This window comes from Callospermophilus lateralis, chromosome 2, assembly GCF_048772815.1.
Source record: "Callospermophilus lateralis isolate mCalLat2 chromosome 2, mCalLat2.hap1, whole genome shotgun sequence".
NCBI classification, from domain to species: Eukaryota; Metazoa; Chordata; class Mammalia; order Rodentia; family Sciuridae; genus Callospermophilus; species Callospermophilus lateralis.
Window position 1 is genome coordinate 186,993,888 of NC_135306.1, and position 21,694 is coordinate 187,015,581.

The following is a 21,694-nucleotide window of genomic DNA, read 5'->3' on the forward strand; positions in this document are numbered from 1 at the left end:
AAATCAGAAAATTAAGAATCAGTCTTGGAACATAAATATTCAAATAATACAAGTTACAAAAATTGTTAAGAATACATATGGAAAAAAATAAAATTATCAGAGCATTAACAACACAAATTCTCAGAAATAAACTCATTAACTTCCAAGTTTAATGGCCACTCACATTGTCCATCTTGGTAATAAAGAAAAGTTCACACTGAGAAATGTCACTGTGAATTTCAGATGTTAGAAGAAAACAGAGAAAATCTTAAAACTTGGAAAGAGAAAAGACAATATAACATACATGGATTTAAAATTACAATGATAGTGGGATTTAATAAAATACTAAAACCCAGGGTAAAATGGATTGCTATTTTAAAAATTATAAAGGAAGACAAATATGGTTTTTCACCTAAGATTCTCCATTCACTCAAGCCACTAGTTAGGTACTTAACATTTCTCTGATATTTACAATGTATCAGACACTGTTAAAAACATACTACATGCATTGCCACATTTAATTCTTCAAGGAATGGCAAACATTCCTATAGTTTCCAATATACATATGAGCAAATGGAACTACAGGAAGGCTAAGCAAAGTCATACCGTGGTTGGATAGGGGGAGCACTAAAGGTCAAAAACCCACTTGATCCAAAACATGACAGTCTGCCCTTTAACCAAAAGTCAGCAACTAGCCAACAAAGCACCTTTGCCCAGATCAGGTGTGTTTTTTATTATGCCAACCATAATGTCATTTCCACAACTAAGTGCAACAGACTACCTCACCTTTTCATAAATAATTTCTTGTGAAATAACTATAGATTGTCTAAATAGCTATTATTTTTTCCTGCTCACTAAAACAGGTAATTAGTGCAACTTCATTTAAATCTTTATGTGGATTTCCTTCTAAATCCCCTTCCCTGTGGTGCTTTGACTAATTTTGCTTGAAATACCAATTCTTATGTAGACTTCATTTGCTTAAAAATTTGGTGATTGTATGTATAATTTGAGCTCATCTTTACCCTGAATTAAAATGCAAACGTATTCAGTACAATAAGAACTATTTCAGGAGAATAAAAATATTTCCAAAGCTCTGGTTTAAAAATATGCTTCCAAGAAATTTGGCTTCTCCAGTGACCCAAATATTCTTTAAACTCTTTACTTCCTTGGGATATGCACCACATAATTGAAATAGTTTCATAATCACCCTTGTTTTTCACATGTTAAATGGCAAAACTTAAAGAAGTACATCAGTCACTGGGCTAACAAGCATCCTCTGAAGCCCCTGGAAGCAGAGGGAGAGCTCCTTTTATTCTTCCTGTGTGTACTATGGTCCCTAAGTATGTATTATTATCATTCTTATTACCCAGCTGAACTAGTCTAATTTGCAGTTGGATAAATCATAAGCCAGGTGATTCTCAAGCCCTCCCAAGTTATTACTTTACTTCATCCAAAGATTTTACAATGGAGAACATTGGGGATATTCAGATGACTCAACATTGTTATTTTTTTCCTTTCCCTGTAATGACTATAAAAGTGCAAAAACTTCTGTGCAGTAGAACACTTCCATAAATTATTAGTACAGCATTGCAGTGGTCAAAATAAACACATAAAACATTCTATAGAAAGGGAGAATTACTTGTTAGGGAGTACTAGCTTTTCTAGACATGGAGTACCATGGGTCCTACATGGGATTTTGGAGTGGATATTTCTTGGTGTGACTATTCAGTATGCAAACTATCATCTTATAGGAATATTATCTGCCACATTTTAGATCAGGAATGTCCCCCCAAAGCCTATATGTTATCGACATGGTTCTCACCATGGCATTTGAGTCCTTTAAGAAGTGAGGCTTAGAAGTCTTGGGTCACTAGGACATGCTCTTGAAGGGGACTATGGGACCATAATCTCTTTATTCCTTTTTTTTTTTATTTCTCAGACTCAAGGGAAATGCATTTTTATGATGATGTGACACCACCGGGTCAAAGCAATAAGGCCAACTGATTACAGACTTAACTCTCTAAAAATGCTAGCCATAATAATCCTTTTCTCTTTTAAATTTGAATACCCAGTAATGGAAATCTAACTCACTCACTATCCAAATTTAGTGGGAAATATAGAACACCCCCAGTGTTAGGTACTTTCTTCACTTCATGTTCAAAAACTAAAAAGCCTGACCATAAATTACTATTCAGTTCCAATTCTAAGCCCTAGAATTTAGCGCAGTGACTTGTATATCACTTAATACACTAACATATATCACTTAATACACTAACTTGTATATCACTCAATAAACTAACTTAATATGCCAAGAACTAAAAGTTTTGCTCAGTACTTGAACAAAAATGGTTAGGAATCAGGTGGAATCAGGATCTTAGAGCTTAAAATAGAAATTCTACAAAGTAAAGCTCAGACATGAAAGAAGGGAGGATAATTCCATCTGATCATATCACTTGAGCTCTTGTACCAATCTTCAATTAAAATCAGATCACCCTCTGGAAGTTTTTTTTAGGGCAACCACTCATCTTTTAAACCATATTGATGTTTTCTCTTCCTTGTAAATAAAAAAAAATATTTTAATATTCCTTGTGAATAAAATATATACAATATCCCATAAAACTATGTAAATATTCAACTGTTAAAAATGACCATACATGAAAGTAGGAGGTGTGGGTGTACTAGATAAATTAGGAGCTGTGAGTATACTAAAAAAAAAAAAAAATACCTTTAGGAGTATGAAGACAAGCATCTCTCTACCTTTGGCCTCCAGTGAATTTCTCTAAGGCTCTTGCTGACACCAGGCAATCTTGTTCTTCACTTCTAAATGTCAACTACATAAAAACCTTGGATATAACTGCCTAATTCTTAGGCGATTTAATTTCTGTTTTAATACTATATTGCTACACTGCTTTAGAGACATAAAGTGTGTGGGGTCTTAAGAATGTTAGATCCATTGTAATTTAGAGATGGCTATTTTCTTTTTCTTTTTCTTTTTCTTTTTTTTTTAACCCAGGATTGAACTCAGGAGCACTCAACTACTGAGCCACATTCCCAGCCCTTTTTTATATTTTATTAGAGACAGAGTCTTGCTGAATTGCTCAGTATCTTACTAAATTGCAGAGGCTGGCTTCCAACCTGTGATCCTCCTGCCTCAGTCTTCCAAGTCACTGTGATTACAGGCATGTGCCAACATACCTGACCTATTGCAGATATGTTTGATGAATCTGCCAAAATGACAAACAGACCTTTATCTGTAAGTTGCATATCTAAGAGTATTTTTATTTAAAACCTTTTCCTTCGTTTTAGTCTCAGGAATGTGTGCATCTGCATGGTATGCAATTAGAATCAATTAGTATTTCTCAAAAAAACAAACAAAAAAACAAACAAATACACCACTACACAGGTATGAACAAAGGTATATTCTAGATGTGTGCCAGGTGGCAGAGTGAAGCTGGTTTTGAATGAAAAAATTTCCTTGAGAAATCCACATTCTAGAAAACGAATAGGGGAGAATTTGTACATTAGTTAGATTTGGGTAGGATTTTAAAATGTTTTGTTTTTTTCCTTGAATTCATCAAAGATATATATATACATATTACATTTTTAATGATCCACAGGGATATATTTTCTTTTGATTTTTTCCCTACCCCTTTAAGAAAACTAGATGTGCTTATTTTCAAAGTGTACAACCAAATTTCAGGGTACCTCCCAACTGTATTCAATTCACTTCTCACCCCCATACAGCTTTCTACAACACACTGACACATTGTAAATACTGTAGGAGCCAGTTTCACAGTCAGGCAAAGATATACTTCATCAGGTCCAGAAGACGAGGGAAAGTTTCATTCTCATACTATACCCTGCTGGTGCTACTTGTCTGATGACAGGCTAAAAAGGGATTGCTCTCACCTCCCAGTTTTTATCATCACCTCAAACCCTATGATCATGTCTATGTGTTAAACAGAGGAACACAAGCAATGTGTGAGCACGCCACTGATTATTGCACACCTTAGTATTGATGGGATTGACTAACTTCAACTTTGACCCCACATATGAGAAAAAACTAACTTTCATATTTCCAAATTCTCTCTGACAGGACAGAAGCTATGACAACTGTACCATCCCTTCCTGGGACACAAGTAAAATGTCCTGTTTAGAATTAAACTGCGCTGTCTTCTGAAGTAGTAGATACTATCAAACTAGCAAGAACTGCCAGTCTCTACCCTGGGTTTTATTGCTCCTTCTGAACTTATGGTTTTCAGATAGAGCTTCACATGCCCACAATAATTAACATTCAGATCTCAACTTGGGAGAACCAGCACATGGCCAGAAACAGAACGTGTTACTCTAATTGTACAGGACCCTCAAGAGAAAGCTGTATTTTAGGTATAATTGCATTGCTGGATACCAGAGAGATATTGATACAAATCTTTGTTCTTGGCTATGCTGGGTGCGAGCAGCTGCCAGCTCCATGCCTCTGAGCAATATGTTTGAATCTCTGGAAGAACACAGGCATCAGAAGCTTCTGGATCTGTATCCTGTCTTTGTCAATTACTAGTTCTGTGATCTTGGGCCAGTGACTTTCTAACCTGTGTCTTGGCCTCCTTACTTGCAAAATGGGGAAACAGTATAGCAACCATGAAAATTTGGAGAAATGAGAGTTGATAATCAATGAACCTATCACAATGCTCATTACATAAGAAAAGATGTTACAAAAGTGATGGATTTATAAATTATGTTACATATCATAATATATGTATATATCATCATGCACTGATAATATTTCACATTCAATTATTGTTGTATATGTGAATTATGTTATTATCCTATTTATAGACAATCCAAGATTTTACTTTTCATCTTGGTTTTGATAAAATTGGTAGTAATAAAAAATATATGGCAATAAATTTATTAGAACTTCCAGAAATGCATGTTTCTCATCCCTACATACTTAATGTTTTAAGTATTTCTAAGTATAATCTCCCCATACCCATAATTCAAGTCAGGAGATCTTGTACTCAATTCCAGCTCACTTTATCTGAAGTAATAGAGTTATAGTATTTAGTACACATTCTGTATTTCTGTTTTACTGTCTATTTTTCTCTCTCTTTCTTTCCTGAAAGAGAGAGGAAAGAATATTCTTTTACCTCCCGGCCTCTCTCCTGTATAAACAAGTACAACTGGAAAAATTCATGAAACCTTCACTTAAAATGCATGACAACCAAGTTCAAGGGAGACCAGGTACTCCCTTTCAGTGCAATATTTTTTATGTTTTCACTTTTAAGATGACTGTTTCACATCCTCTCTCTTCTCATCAATTTTCCAAAAATCTCCTTCTCCAGCCTCTCCATTGATAATGCACTTCCTCTTCCACTAAGCAAAGAGGATCAGTCAGAAAGAATTTTTCCATGCTTCCTCCCTACCCACATGCATTTGAACCAATGTCCCGTTTTTTTTTTTTTTTTTTCCCCCTATGGTTGTGGCTGATCTATCTGAGCCTCTAATGTCAAAAATTCCACTTTTTTTTTACAGGACTACCCAACCCTCTTACCTCTTCAGAGACATATCTGCAGCAATCCTCCCTCTCTCCCTACCCCATTCATTCATCTCTCTCTTCTGGATAATTCCCACAGTATATAACATATAGTTATAGTTCTATCTTTAATCCCTCTCCTGACCCTGTTGCCCTGTGGCTAGTATCCAGTTGTCTACTTTGTAGTACAGCAGAATTTCTCAAAGGATATTTTTTGTATTTTCTCCCTCCACTTCAATCTCTCCCATAGTGTCCTACACTCTTTCCAGGAGAGACTTTCTCCTCTATCATTCCACTGAACTCTTCTTGTCACAATCAAGAACAGTTCCCACAGAGACAACCCACCAGAGGCACCTGACATGGTTTCCTTCTCTCCTTCAGATATTTTTTTAACACTTGGCCTGAGATTCTACACATAGGGTGTTAGACTTGCAATGTCTTCTGCCTGGATTCATTTTTTTATAAAGTTATCTATATTTCTCAATAGTATCCTCCTTCATATTTTTGTTCAAATATTAATTTCTCTCTGTGCTTTATCATCTACACTTCTTAAAATTTCTACTCCTCATCACGTCCAAGTTCTACTGATAACCATCCCCAGTGGCATTTCTCTCCACAGCACTCTTTGCTGTAACTATATATTTTACTCATTTCTTTATTATTGTTTGTCTCTCTTCCTCCCTAAAAGAATAAGAGCTCCATAGTGAATACACATTTTATGTTTGTTTGTTGCACTATTTAATCTCCAGCACCTAGGATAATACTAATACTTTGCAAATGCTCACTGAATATTATATTTTGAGGAAATATGTAAATTTACTTCAATATTCTTAAGTCCTGGCCTTATGCCTTGCAAACTGTAGACCTTAGAAAATGGTGACTATTATTAAATTTGTTCAGATTTGTTAATATTATTTTTTTTCTGAAATAGATCCATATTCCTTCCATTTTTCAGACTTATCTCTAGTGTTGTGATAGACTAAAATATAAAAAGCAATGGTTTGAGGTCATGCTTAAGCCCTTCTCCTTTATTCCACATGCTTTCAAAATATTGGCTTATTTACTTCCCTTCAAAACAAATCTCTGGAAATTTTGTCTGTATTCATTATCTCCATTTCCTCAATTCCTGCTTGTTCAGTACTAGACCCTGCATTGATTTCCATTTCAAATAGTTTACTAACATTATTGTTGTCCAGGTTACCAGAGACTTTTGTGTGGATAAATCCAATGTTCACACGTGTCCTCATCTTAATTGATTTCCTAGCAGCAACCGGTATGGGTGAAAATACTGTTCTCTCTTGACTTCTGTGTCAGTGCGAGTCTTTTTAAGTAATAGTATTGATTTCTCTTTTGGTAGGTTCTTCTCTATTTGAACTATTAATATGAATTGTTGCTTGTGGGTCCTCACCAATTCTCTACACTCTCTCCCATGATATCATTTACCCCGCCCCTGGATTTTTAACTTTTTTGATCAGACCATTATAATTATACAAAGTATTTGGGTTCATTTTGGCAAAATCATACATGCAAGAAATTTGATTTCAAATTCCATACACCTCCTTTCCTTTTCTACCTACCTCCTCCAGTTCTCCCTACTCTATTCTACAATCTTCCTTTCATTTCTTTATAATCTCATTAGTACTTTTTATATACATTCAGACAAAATTCTCTTTGATATGTATGTGTGTGTGTATATATATACATATATATGTATATATAAATGCAAACATGCATATATGTATATACATAGGATTTACGTATATGATTTATCTATTTATTTATTTATTTATTTATTTATATGTGAGTTGTTAATTCCTTAGTTTCTCCCCATTTCCTTCCTTCTTCCTTCCCTGTCATTATCCTTTTACTCTACCGATCTTCCCTGTAATTCTAGGATATTGGATCCCCTATCCTTCTGCCTTCTTTCTCTTATTTTTCTCTAGCTTCTACATATGAGAGAAAGATTTTCTCCATTTCTATCCATTTAGGCAAATGACATTATTGCATTCTGCTTTATGGCTGAGTAGAATGCCTTTGTTTATATATACCACATTTTCTTGATCCATTCATCTAAAGATAGGCATCTTGGTTGATTCCACAATTTGGCTATTTTGAACTGTGCTGCTACAAAAAAAAACTGTAGAGAAGGCATCACTATAGAATGGTAATCTCAGTTATTTTCTCCCCATGGTTTTAAGTGTTAGCTATATGCTAATACTCTAAGATTTCTATCTCCAAATGTGAACCCCCTATTGAGTTTAGATCCAGTAATGACCCTGATATCATCTATCTTGGGGATTATACCAAATACTTACAAGTAACTTTTCATTCTTTCATTTCCTTCACCTCTACATCCAGTCAATTTACACGTCTCCTTGGTCCTATTTCCAAAATATATTCACCAACTCTCTTTGTTTCCACTGCAACAAAAACCCTAGTCCAACTCACCACTATGGTTTGTTTGAATTGCTACCATGGCCTCTTAAGGGATCTGCCTGTACCCATATACATAACCTATTTCTAAAAATTATTATATAACATAATAGCATTTTCTTCTTATAAATCCTCCAATGTCTTCCAATTTCACATAGAACAAAAATCACACTCTTATATTCTTTTATGAAGCCCCACAAAATCAGACCATTTTCTTTCTCTCTGACTTTGTGCTCTGTGTTCGAAAAAAATGTTTGCTGTGTTTTAGTTCTTTGACCATAAAATTCTGAGTCTTTTCTGTGTGCTTTTGATGTTGTTTATCCTTCGTTTAGAAAATATCTTCTCCAGATTTTTTAATGCCTTCCTCTTATTTTTCATCAGAGATCTCAATTCCAAATGTGACCTTGTAACAGAGGCCTAGCCAACCCCATTTTGCAAAGCAAAAATCTATCTTCTTCTTTCATGCTCCTTTAGAGCTTAGTAGTATCACGATTACTTACTTCAATTCCTCCACAGCATCAAAGATTATTTGGAATAGTTATGATGATCTTAAGCTTATTTTATTTTGTGATTACTATTTTGTGTCCAAACAGGAATGTATGTTCTTTCTGGACAGAAGCCTTGAGCATCCTGTTCATTCACACCTGTTTGCTCTGAGCCTTGTACAGTGCAGGATATAAGGAAATTATCAACAAATGTATTTTGAATTAACACATGAACAGTCATAGACTTTAAGCAGGCTGCTCATCACCTTTGGGTTTCAATGTTCTTGTATATGAGATAGGGCCAATAAAACTCACTTTGTCAGGATACCAAGAAAGACCAGATATGTAGAAGTCATTGTAAACATGATAATCCCTCTGGAACACAGTGGCTATTGTTAATTTGATAGTTTTGTTTCAATCTTTACATACCTTCTCCCTATTATTTCATTAACTATTCTTCTCTTGCCTCTTTTTACATTATAGGTACTGGCCAGTTTAACATGTAATTATTTGTAATTTTTGTTAATGTATGTTATAATCTCCTAAAGAATATTTAGTTCAATAAATGTCAAATGTAGTAGAAAAGGAGATGCTTGCTTACATCTATAAATACTAATTTGTAGTCATAAACTGTTGTGGGGAATACGTAAGATTTAAAACAGGTAAAAGCAGGTTTTTGTCCTAATGTAGCTGCCTTATAAAAGTTCTATGATTTAGGCTTCTAGCTTAAACCCTGATTTAGTTTTCTCATTTATAGCATGGACATGTTAATATCATCTTGTGATTGTATTGGAACATGAAGTCCACCCATTAAATAACAGCAGTAGTATTAATAATGACAATAAGCTGGGTGCCCACCTGTAATCCCATTGGCTCCGGAGGCTAAGGCAGGAGGATCATGAGTTCAAAGCCAGCCTCAGCAATGGTTAGGCGCTAAGAAACTGGGTGAAATCTGTCTCTAAATCAAATATAAAATAGGACTGGGGATATGGCTCAGTGGTTGAGTGCCCCTGAGTTAAAAAAAAAAAAAGATTAAAAAGTAATAGCAATGAGAATAATAACAATAGAATCATGATGACAATATTTGATGAAGTACATTTGAGCAAAGAATCTAGCTTTCAATAAAACTAATTCTTTGGTTGGTCCTCTATGTTAAAATAAAAAAGTATTTAGTGCTTTCAAAATGTTGATCCCAAAGCTTTCAAGAGATAATATAGAAATTCTATTCTTAAATATAAAAATAGGGAAAAGATATCTTTATGATCTAAGTAACAAAACTATATTGGAGATAAGATGTTGTATAGGAGAAACAGACTCCAAGAACAAATATCACATGCAACATATAACTGAATTTTCAGTCATTACAAAAGCCACTTTCTTGGTTTATCTAAAAATATAATTGTGACATTCAAATAATCAAATATTAAGGCACCAAAGTTAAGAGAAAATGTCAATTCCTTTTCTGTTTGGAATGATCTGTGAAACCTATTTTCTGAAAAAAAATTGGGTTAACAAAAAGAGAAGCAGGTGAACAAGAGAAATTGGAAAGCAGACAGAATGAGAGAGGAGAGAGATAAAAAGATATATAATGATCTATAGTTCATCTCTTCAGGCAAACCTTTTGAAATATATTTATTTTATTTTTTTTCAAATTCCAGGATATTTCCCAATTTTCTGAAGATCTTAATCAATTTATACAGGGCTGTATTGGCTCAACTTGTATAGTCAGAAACATGCAAATATAGGCCCTACCTGCCCTGGTCACCCCAAATAAATTTTGAATACCATAGTGCAACTACATTCTTCTTTTATGGCACTACATACCTTTCTTTTCAGACCTTATTTACCAAACCACATTTGATAACTATTCAGATATGATTCTCTTTTGGGGTGAGTAATTACTGTCCTTGCAGTTTTCCAATGTTTTTCCAGAAGAGCTCTGCTTGCTTTCCAACAGATACCACCTTATTTTGTCACACTTACTTCTATTTCCTTTGGGACTTAACCCTTTAGCTTCTGTTTGCAGAGCTGCTAAACTATGACCCATGTTCTTCCTAAGGAGTGTTTGTCTTGTTAAAATCACACCAAAATAGTCTTATAGACAAATGGTACAGAATAGAGGACACAGAGACTAACCCACATAATTACAGCTATCTTATATTTGACAAAGGCACCAAAAACATGCATTGGAGAAAAGATAGCCTAATGAATAAATGGTGCTGGGAAAATTGGAAATCCACATGCAACAAAATGAAATTAAACCCCTATCTCTCACCATGCACAAAACTCAACTCAAAGTGCAACAAGAACCTTGAAATTAAACCAGAGACTTTTTAGAAGAAAAAGGAGGCCCAAATGTTCATTATGTCAAATTAGGCCACAACTTCCTCAATAAGACTCCTATAGCATAAGAATTGATATCAAGAATCAATAAATGGGATAGATTCAAACTAAAAAGCTTCTTCTCAGCAAAAGAAACAATTAGTGAGGTGAACAGAGAGCCTACTAATTGGGAACAAACTCTTACCACATGCACGTCAGATAGAGCACTCATCTCTAGAATACATAAAGAACTCAAAAAACTTATCACCAAATAAAACAAATAACCCAATCAATAAATGGGCCAAGGATCTGAACAGAGACTTCTCAGAAGAGGATATACAATCAAGCAACAAACATAGGAAAAAAAATGTTCAACTTCTCTATCAATTAGAGAAATGCAAATCAAAATGACTCTAAGATTTCATCTCACTCCAGTCAGAATGGCAGCTATTAAGAATACGAACAACAATAAGTGTTGGCAAGGTTGTGAGGAATAAGGCACACTCATACATTAATGGTGAGACTGTAAATTGGTGCAGCTAATCTGGAAAGCATTATGGAGAATACTTGGAAAACTGGGAATGGGACCATCATTTGGCCCAGCTATTCCACTCCTTGGTCTATATACAAAGGACTTAAAAATAGCATACTATAGGGACACAGCCACATCAATGTTTATAGCAGCACAATTCACAATACCTAAACTGTGGAACGAACCTAGATGCCCTTCAGTAGATGAATGGATAATGAAAATGTGGTATATATAAACAAAGGAATATTATTCAGCATTAAGAGAGAATAAAAATCATGGCATTTGCAGGTAAATGGATGGAGCTGGAGAGTATAATATAATGCTAAGTAAAATTAGCCAATTCCCCCCAAAAAACAAATTTGAATAATTTCTCTGATTTAAGGATGCTGATTAATAATATACTGTGGGTGGGGGGGATGGGAGAATGAAACGAACTCTAGGGCAAAGGGGAAAAGGGGAAGGAGGAGAAGGGAGGGGCATAGGGGTAGGAAAGACAGTGGAATGTAATGGACACAAAGGATGTGACTCTACTTTGTGTACAACCAGAGATATGAAAAATTGTGCTCTATATGTGTAATATGAATTATAATGCATTCTGTTGTCATATAACAAGTTACAATAAAAAAATTAATTCCTGTGCTACCATTCTGTCATCCTCAGTGGGAAGGGCCATCAGTTCAGTATGTTGGGTGGTGTTCACCTTCCTCTTTAACTTTAGTCCAATTATAATTCAGGTAAACATAAAAAAAAATCTTATTATAAAAGTGATACTCTTATCAGCACTATTTGATATTTGCATTCTAAATTCAGAAGTGATCTGCATTTTTTTTCTTCCCAAGCATTGACCTAATAATTAAATATCTTTCTTACTGAGATATCAGCTGTTTTCTGCACAGTTTAAAACTATTTAATGCAATTGCACAAAGTGAGTAACCATGAAAATATATACCAAATAGGATACCCCTTTTGATCTCCCATTATAATGAGGACAGGAATCAACACCTGGACCAGAAGAAAAACTTGAGTCCATCAGGAAAAGGAGTGAGTGGAGCTGAAAGAGACCCGTGTTGAGCCTTACTGCTAACTTTAAAAGTTTTACACATATTGACAATCATCTACTTCTTTGGGGATATAAATGGCAAGCCTTTATCTCTAGGCCAGTAGAGGGTACAAGGAGGATCTGGAATGTAAAGAAAAGAGTGTGACAATCACATAGCATCTGTGTGCTGACAGATTGCCTGGATTTCATTCTCTCTATGCTGTCTCCATTGAGAGCAGACAGCAGAAACCACAGTAGAATTTACCCCAGGGCAAACTTGAAAACCAAAACCAGCTGTCCTGTCCTGTCATAGATTCACAACAGACATCAGGAGGTTCTTTACAAATGCCTCTGCCTGAATTGTTCACCTTTTATTTAAAAAGTGTGAGTTGAGAGTGTTATGCTGCATGCAAAGAGACTGATAACTATTGACTTCAAACCCTGATATATTTATGCTGCACTAATTATTAAAATTGTGATTGTGTTTGTCAAATACATTCTATAGAGAGATACAGACATCACTGCTAGCATCATAGTCACTGAAACAAGAGAAAGATACAGACAAATATGGATTGATGGTACATAAATTTTAGAGGGTCAATTAGATGCAAATATATTTTGGTGGGAGATGGGGAGTACCAGAGATTGCACTCGGGGGCACTCAACCACTGAGCCACAACTTCAGTCTTATTTTGTATTTTATTTAGAGACAAAGTCTCACTGAGTTGTTTAGTGCCTTGCTTTTTTGCTGAGGCTGACTTTGAACTCACAATCCTCCTGCCTTTGCCTCCTGAGACACTGGGATTACAGGTGTGCACGGTTGGATGCAAGTATTATTGAAAAATGCTGAAGAGTAGGTGTTAAGTATCATCACCACAAAAATGATAACTGTGTATCACAATGCATATGTAAATTAGCTAGTTGTAAGTATTCCACAATGTACATATACTTCAAATCATCATGTTATACATGATAAATATTTGCAATCTCATCTTTCAATTGAAATAAATAAATTTGAAAACCAATTTTTTAAAAATAAACAAATACATGGGAGATTTTTAGCCTTATAAAACAACTTTGAAATGACTTTAAACTGAGAAATCCATTAGAATTGATTTCCATAGGGCAATCTGACATTTTTTTAAGCATCAAAAATTTTATCCTATGCAGAGTAGATTGTGAAGGTTTTTTAATGGCTCTCCATACATAGGTGGAATACTTACAATCCCTTCATTCCAGACATCTATAAGGAAGGGCAAGTAAACTTGAATGGATCACATGCAAAAATTGACAGACTAACATTCCTTTTTTTTTCCCTCTTAGTCTTATTTAATAGTTAGCTTTATCTGAGACTAGAATAATCACAGATGTCTCTGTTATAAGAGAAATTATAGTGATGTAATTAATGAGGATCCAGAACTACAACAGCCAACATGATCATACCTTTACCACATTCAAGGAACTTCTCTGCCAGTATGTCTGTACAAGGCTGCAAACTGACATAATATTTATCTAAGTAAAAGGAAATCCAGGTGTCAGCTATTGGAAATAATCCTCTCCTTGATTTCTCTTTCTTACAATAATGAAAGTGGTGGCAATGGGAGGGAGAGATTTTCTGAGACCATGATTCCTCATAGAGTGGTTCTTCATATGAAGAAAGTGAGAATAACTTTTCATATCTTTTCAACCTACCAGGATACATTGATTCCCATAGATATGATACATTGTTTTATAAAAGTTATTCTGGAAAGACTCAGTTTTCCTGTCTTAGCAGAACTTAGTAATTGAAATAAGAATACACAATTTATTGAAAATAATATTTAGCATTTGAGTTAGTCAGCTTTGCATCACAGTGTTAAAAATATCTGACAAGAACACTTAGAGGAGGAAAAGTTTAACTGGGCTGAGGTTTCCGAGGATCAGTCCATGATCTGCCATCTTCCATTGCTCTAAGCCTGAGTGAGGTAGAACATCATGGTAGAATAAAGCTGCTCAGCTCATGACAGGAGGGAGGGAGGCAGGGAGAGTGGCAGAGAGGGAGGGAGTAAGGGAGGGAGAGAGAGAGGCAGAAGGTCATATGCATATTTAGCCTAGGAAAAAGCTCCAGTGACCTTCTGTCTCCATCTACATCCCATCTCCCTATAGTTACCACAAAGCAATCCATTCAAATCACTTATTCATCAAATGGATTAATCCACTGATGAGATGGATTAATAATCTTCTAATAATGTAATCTTTTCACATTTGAACATTCCACTGCTTAAGAAGGCGGTTTTTGAGGAGGAGATTAGAGATCTCAACCATAAAAGTATTTTATTAAGTAGACCTTGTCTCTGGTCCCAGATATAATCCCTTTCCCATTTGAGTTCTTATTCTTCTTCACCTTTATTTTTCTACTAAGTGGATTAAACAAAACAAAACAAACAACAACAACAACAACAACAACAACAAACTTCCACTGATTTTCCCAAATCAGCAAAGTAGGAGTGGATTTTGATTCATCATTCTCTTCCATATCTTTCTCTCTATTCTCACTGCCATTGTCTCAGTTCAAAATTTCACCTTTATTGTTTTTTTACATTTTACAATGGAAGCATCATAATTGCTTCTCAGTCTTTACTTTCTGACAGCATACTGTGCTTGCAAATATTTGCATACACAGGAATCATGTCAGGAACTCAGCCAAGTTAATCATAACACATGGGCCTAAAGATTTGGTTTTATTTACTTCCTTTTTCTAAAGACTATGAAAGTACTGACTTAATTGAGTAATTGCATGGGTTAAAATAATTTATCAAATAAAGTGCCCTGATCAATATCAACTCTTAAGAAGTACAAAATAAAAGTAATTGCTCTCATCCTCTTTTTCATTCATCATAGGCTTTGTGGGTTATATTCTGATATCATTCTACCAAGGAAGCTAACGTTAAAGTGTTCCTTTTCTGCTGTATCAAAACAATCTGTGAAAATCATTCTTATGACTTTCAACCCATTGGGATATAATTGTCTATTCTGTATATTCTTCTTCTGAAGGATTGCAAGTTCCCAGATATAAAGGGCCTTCCATTGCATGTTCATATACCCAATACTTGGCTCAATATATGAATTATTTATGAATAAATATTACTTGATGTAACTTGCAAAGCCAAATTGCTGAATATAACACATAAGCTCAGTTATGACTATTAATAAGAAGAGTTAAGCTAACTCATTTTTCTTATTGTCACTTAATTTGTATGTTAAGAAAAATAAATCATTTACTTCATAAAAACAAATGTAAGAAGAAAAAAAAACAAATGTAAGAATATTTTTCAAAATTATCTTCCTAAGACTAATATTCTAAATCCACTCCCTTTTTCTTTTATTATATCATGTTGAAATTTCATGTTATAACTGTGACTCAAATGCCATACCAATTGTCACTTAGCAAAGACAGATCTAAATCATTGGGGTGTACATTAGGTTACAAAAGCATATCCATAATTCCTAAAGAGTTGCTGTGTCTTTCCTTGATCAACCCCTGATTAACTATAAAGCACTTCTTTTACTTCTATAGCATGTCAGTTCTTTATGGTCTTACTGTATTGTCTTACTTTTGTTACTGTGAAATAATGCACACACACACACACAAAAAGATAGATATAATAAACATGGATAATGCTCTATATATCCTGAATCAATGACACTGAAATTAATAGTTTTAGAAAAGACTTACAGTTTATTCAATTTTGAGACTTTCAAAGAAACTCTAAAGTGAAGTAAGAATCCACTGATCCATAATCTCACTCTTTTCTTACATAAGTTTTTCAAATATCTGATGGTGAATACATTCTCAATAAAATGGTTGAAAAGTATGTTAGAATACGTGGCAGTACTTCCAGAATGGGCAAATTAGATTTATCATATCATTTTCTGCAAAAAGTAACAACAAAGCTATACAAAATTGACAGAAACTATTTTAATCTTTGGAAATATACCAAAGGCATGAAAAAAAATCATTGGTGTATTTATAATCGAAAACTGTGAAGAACAGGTATGAACAATAAGAGTCTATGGTGTTTTTCCTTGGAATTCTCCTATGCCCCAACTTCCACAACTGCATGGAGATTCAGTCAGAAAAGAGTAAAGCCAGGAAGACAGACACCTTCTCTGTCTTGTTAGAAGGAGTCAGCAATGCCCACCATGTTTATCAGCTTGGTCAGTAAAAATTTTGAAAATTTGACAGTATAGTGTTGGAGAAAGTATACTGAAATTGAGTCTGTACATATATGCAGCTAAAAATTGAGAGTTTCTAAGTCAACTACATATTTTGGCTAACACTGGGACTACAAACATGAACATGAAGCCAACTAGAAAGTAAATGTCAAGAGAGACTTCAAAATGATCTTCAGTTTAAATATGATCTATAGATGCTTACTGGTCTGCATAAGCATCTGTAAGGCTTATTGTTCTGAGATGATTAAGCATCTGATCATTCTTGGGTTAATCATTAACTACTCAAGATATCAGAAAAACCCCTAGGAAATTTGACTTAAAAGTAAAATCAGGAATTAAAAAAATTGAGGATATACTCAGCAACCACATACCACATAGAAAATAAATTTTAGAAATTTAACTCAAAAAATGATCAAACACAGAAATGGAAAAAAAACATCAATACAACAATCTTGAATTGAAAAATATTAGGAAGCTAGTAATGTTACAAGACACTACATAAATTCCTTTCTTTTGTTATCCTAGGGATTGAACCCAGGGCCTTCTGCATGCAAGGCTGTCACTCTACCAACTGAGCTATATCTCCAGCCCTAAAATACTATGTAGAATGTCTGATTTTCAATAAGAAAGTATGAGACACAATGAAAAAGAGAATATGAGTTGTGTTATAGAGTAAAATAAGTAGTCACTAGAAACTGTCCAATAGTGTACTGAGATATTTGATTTAATAGATAATTGCTTCAATGTAATATCATTAATAGGACCAAAGAACTAAAAACATGCTTATATAACGTGACCAAGACAGGACAATAATAAATTAGAAATAAGAACTCTCAAGAAAAATGAATATGCATATTCATACATAAATGAAAACAAATTTTGGAGCTAAAAAATTGAAAAAATGGAATAAAATTGAATAAAGAAATATCACAGTAAATTAGACATGACAGAAGGAATAATTGGTGAATTTGAAGATAGTTCAATTGAAATTATCCAATTTGAAAAACAGGGAGTAAAAATATTGAAGAAACATTAACAGATACTCTGAGACTTGTGGGAAAACATCAAGTGCATCATAATCTGTTTAAAGGGAGTCTGAAAACAATAGAAAGACAGAAATTACAATAAAATTATTTTATGTAATGATAATCATTCAAAATAAAAAATGAAGTAATGCTTACAGGAAAACATCAATAAAATTAATAGCTGATGATCTCTTATTTAGGAAAAAAATGGAAGACCACCCCAAATCTGCCCACCAAAAATTCCATTATCAACATTAATAGCCTTTCAAAATTGTGGACAAAATAAAATATTCCCAGTAAACAAAGACTGAGAGAATATGTTGCTACTAGACTTATCTTGTATGAAGTGCTACAGGGAACAGGAAAAAAGTCAGAAATGAAGAACCACAGAAAAAATGTGAACTAATATGCAAGTAGAATATTTTCTAATTTCTTCTCTTTATTAAAAGATCCAATATTGTATAAAGATATAAATCAACAATTATAACACCATGTTAGTGTTATATATGAAAGTTGCATATATATATAAATATATATGCTCATAAATATTTGCATACATATGCACATATAAAATATTGCAAATGAGGCAGCAGGAAAAATGACATTATATTGAAGTAAAGTTTGTATATTTTATTGCAACAAAATTAGAATTAATATGAAGTAGATTGTGATAAGTTAAAAAAACTTACTACAATCACTAGAACAACCATTAAGAAGATTTTTAAAGATGGAGTTAAAAAGAACAAGAATTAAAATGGTTTGCTACTAGTACATTAAATTAACATAAAAGAGAAAAGGAGCAGAGAAACAAAAATAAGAGACATATAAAAAAACAAGTAGAAAAATAACATGAGCTATGTGAAAACTATATTAAGTATAAACGGTCTAAGTGTTCCATTTGAAAGACCCACATTGTCAGCCTGGATTTTTTAAAAAAGTTGTATCCAATGTATAAAAGTATACACAGACATACTTTTGTACAAAGACAAAAGTAAGCTAAAGATAAAACAGTGGACACAATATAGAATTTATACAACAATAAAACACATGATTAATATCAGTTAAAATATATTTGAAGAATATATTTTACTGACAAAGATAACAATAGGGCATTTTCTAAGCATTCAAAGTCAATACCACAGCAAGTCATGCAGGTTAAAATGGTGTCTTTAACAACACAACCCAAATATATATGAATCAAATACTTATAGGTCCTAAAACCTAAATAACAATTCATTCATAGCTGGACATTTTAATACTTTTTTCTCCTCAATAATAGAATAAATAAAAATCAGCAAGAATAGGTACATTTGAACAGTATTATTCACAACATATTTGCAAACTTAACCAGCATTGCATCAAAAGCTTTATACCCAATATCAAGGGAGATTTCTCTTAGGAAGGCAAACTTATTTGAACAAGTGCAAATCAATTAACTGAATACGGAATATTAGCAAAGAACAAAATAAAGATTACCATCTTAATCACAGCAAAAGCATTTGATAAAATCAAACACCTATTCACCATAGAACCTCTCAGCACACTCCCTTATCTTGAAAAATAGGTATTCAAAAAAGCCTGGAACAAACATCATAACTCATTTGAGGAGGTGAATGATTTCACACCAACATCAGGAGCAAGATACAGATGTTTGCTCTTGCCCCTTGTAGTCAAATGATAATGAATTTTCTAGCTAGTACAGACAAAGCAGATAAATAAGACATCCAGATTGGAAAAGGAAGTGAAATTGCAGAGAAAATGTCCCTGTATGTAGAAAATCCCAAGGGAAAAAAATCCACTGAAACTAATAAATGAATGAAATAAATTTATAAAATTCAAGATAAAGATACAAAATCCAATTGCATTTCTGAGCATTATCAAGATAAATATTCTAAAGTAAAATTAATAAAACAATACCATTAATGGCATATTATGAAAGAATAATATACTTGAAAATAAATATAACAAAAGAAATGCAATATTCATATACTAGAAACTACAAAATACAGCTGAGATATATATGGAGGTTATAGATCTATATAAATGGAAAAGTATTTCATGTTGATGGATCGTAATAATAATTGAAAATGGCAATTTTCCCCATGTTGATATATAAATTTAAAAAAATCTAAATTATAAAATATCAATAAATTTTTTGAAAAATTTGACAAACTGCTTCTAAAATTTATATGGAATTGATGATGATCTACATGAAACAAGCAATTTTTAAATAAGAACAAAGTCAAAGTATATATACCACCAGATTTTCTTAATTTAACATAAAGTCAAAATAATAAAGGCAAGATGTCATTAGTATTAGAATAAACAAAAATAAATTATTGCAGAATTTAGATTTTAGAAGTGAGTCTTTATGGTCAACTGATTTGACTCATGACAAGATATTTCCTTGACGAAAATGTACGTTTTTTTAATTGAATACTAAGATAATTGTCTATCCACATAGCAACCAGAATATAGACCTATACCTTGTTAGGCACAAAAATTAATAAAAAATCAATCACACAGCTAAATAAAAGAGGTAAAATAATTAAAAGTCCTAGAAGAAAACTTAGGAGAAAAATTTCTGTTACTTTGGGTTGTGCAAAATCAAAATCCTAATCAATAATAAAGTGGATTTCATCAAAATTAAAATGTCTATGTTTCAAAATATACCAGTAATAAAAAGACAAGTCACACAGTGGTAGAACATAATTCCATAATTTTCAATCAATAAGAATCAGTAAATATCAATAAAGAAATTAGACAAAGAACACAACTCAAAGAGGTTAGTGTTTTAAAATTTAGCAAAGGACTAAATGGCCATTTGACTAGGAGATTATGTGAATAACCAATAGGTACATTAAAGATGCTCACCATCTGTAGTCACTAGGGAAATATGAACCAAGCCATAATGAAATATCACAACACACCCTTTAGAGCAAAAAGACAGATAATGGCAGGTGTTGTCAAAATGTGAAGAGACTGAAACAATGGTACTTTGCAAATGGGAATATAAAATGGCACAGCTCCTTTAGAAAACCATTTTGGTAGTTATTGTGTTAAACATCAACTTACCAGAGGAACCAGTAACTCCAGTCTTAATGTTATTCAAGAGAAATGAAGATGTGTTCATACAAATATGAGTGCACAATGTTCAATGCAGCAACATCCATAATAGTCAAAACTAGTTAATCAATAAACAAAATGTAGAATAACCACAACATGAAATACCACTCAGCAACAACACAAAGTGGACTATAATGTATGCTACTACATGGGGGAACCTCAAAACTATCACACTAAGTGGAAGAAACCAGAGGCAAAAGACAGAATGCTGCATGATTCTATTTACATTAACTGCCCCCCAAAGGCAAATTTATAGGTACAAAACTTAGCAGTGATTGACCACAACTGGGGGTAGAAATGAGTAATGTCTGAAAAGTCATGAGATAAATTTAGCAGTGATTACAATGTCTTTTAAAAATGAATTAGAAGAATGATTGCAAATTTTACTGTATTAGAGCTTACTGCAGCCATCAAAATGTGGAGAATACTTATGCAAAATTCAAAATTAAAAACAAAATAAATTTAAAATCAAATTGTTAAATATTAAAATGAAAAAAATAAGGTGGAAAGACTTCTACGTTTGATTCTAAGATTCTAAATAGAGTTTGATTCATATGTAAAATAGGTAGCAGATATGGCAGCTTATAAAAATCCATCACCCCAAATCTCTGGGATTCATCTCTCCACTATTTAAAACCTTCCACAGTTTAAATATTCACCCCAACCAAGCTCTGTTTTTCTGACCATTCTATTATAACTCATCTAAATTCATAATGTTAGAGACATTAGTCATCATTCTAATCGTCTTCTTAATCAAAGAACATAATATATCTTTCCAAGGAGGTATGCAAGTCAGAAAGCTGCATTGTTAGAAATATCAATAGGCCTCTATGGGTGGAAAGAAGGGTGAAATTCCCAGTAGTTGGAACTCAAATTATACCCATCAGGACTTGTTAGTGCCATCCATCCACTCAGCTGACCATATCTACTCAATTTGACTTTGGGCCTCTTGGGCACTTGAGGAACTAGTAAAGAAAATCATGCCCTTCACAGCATATGTGCCGA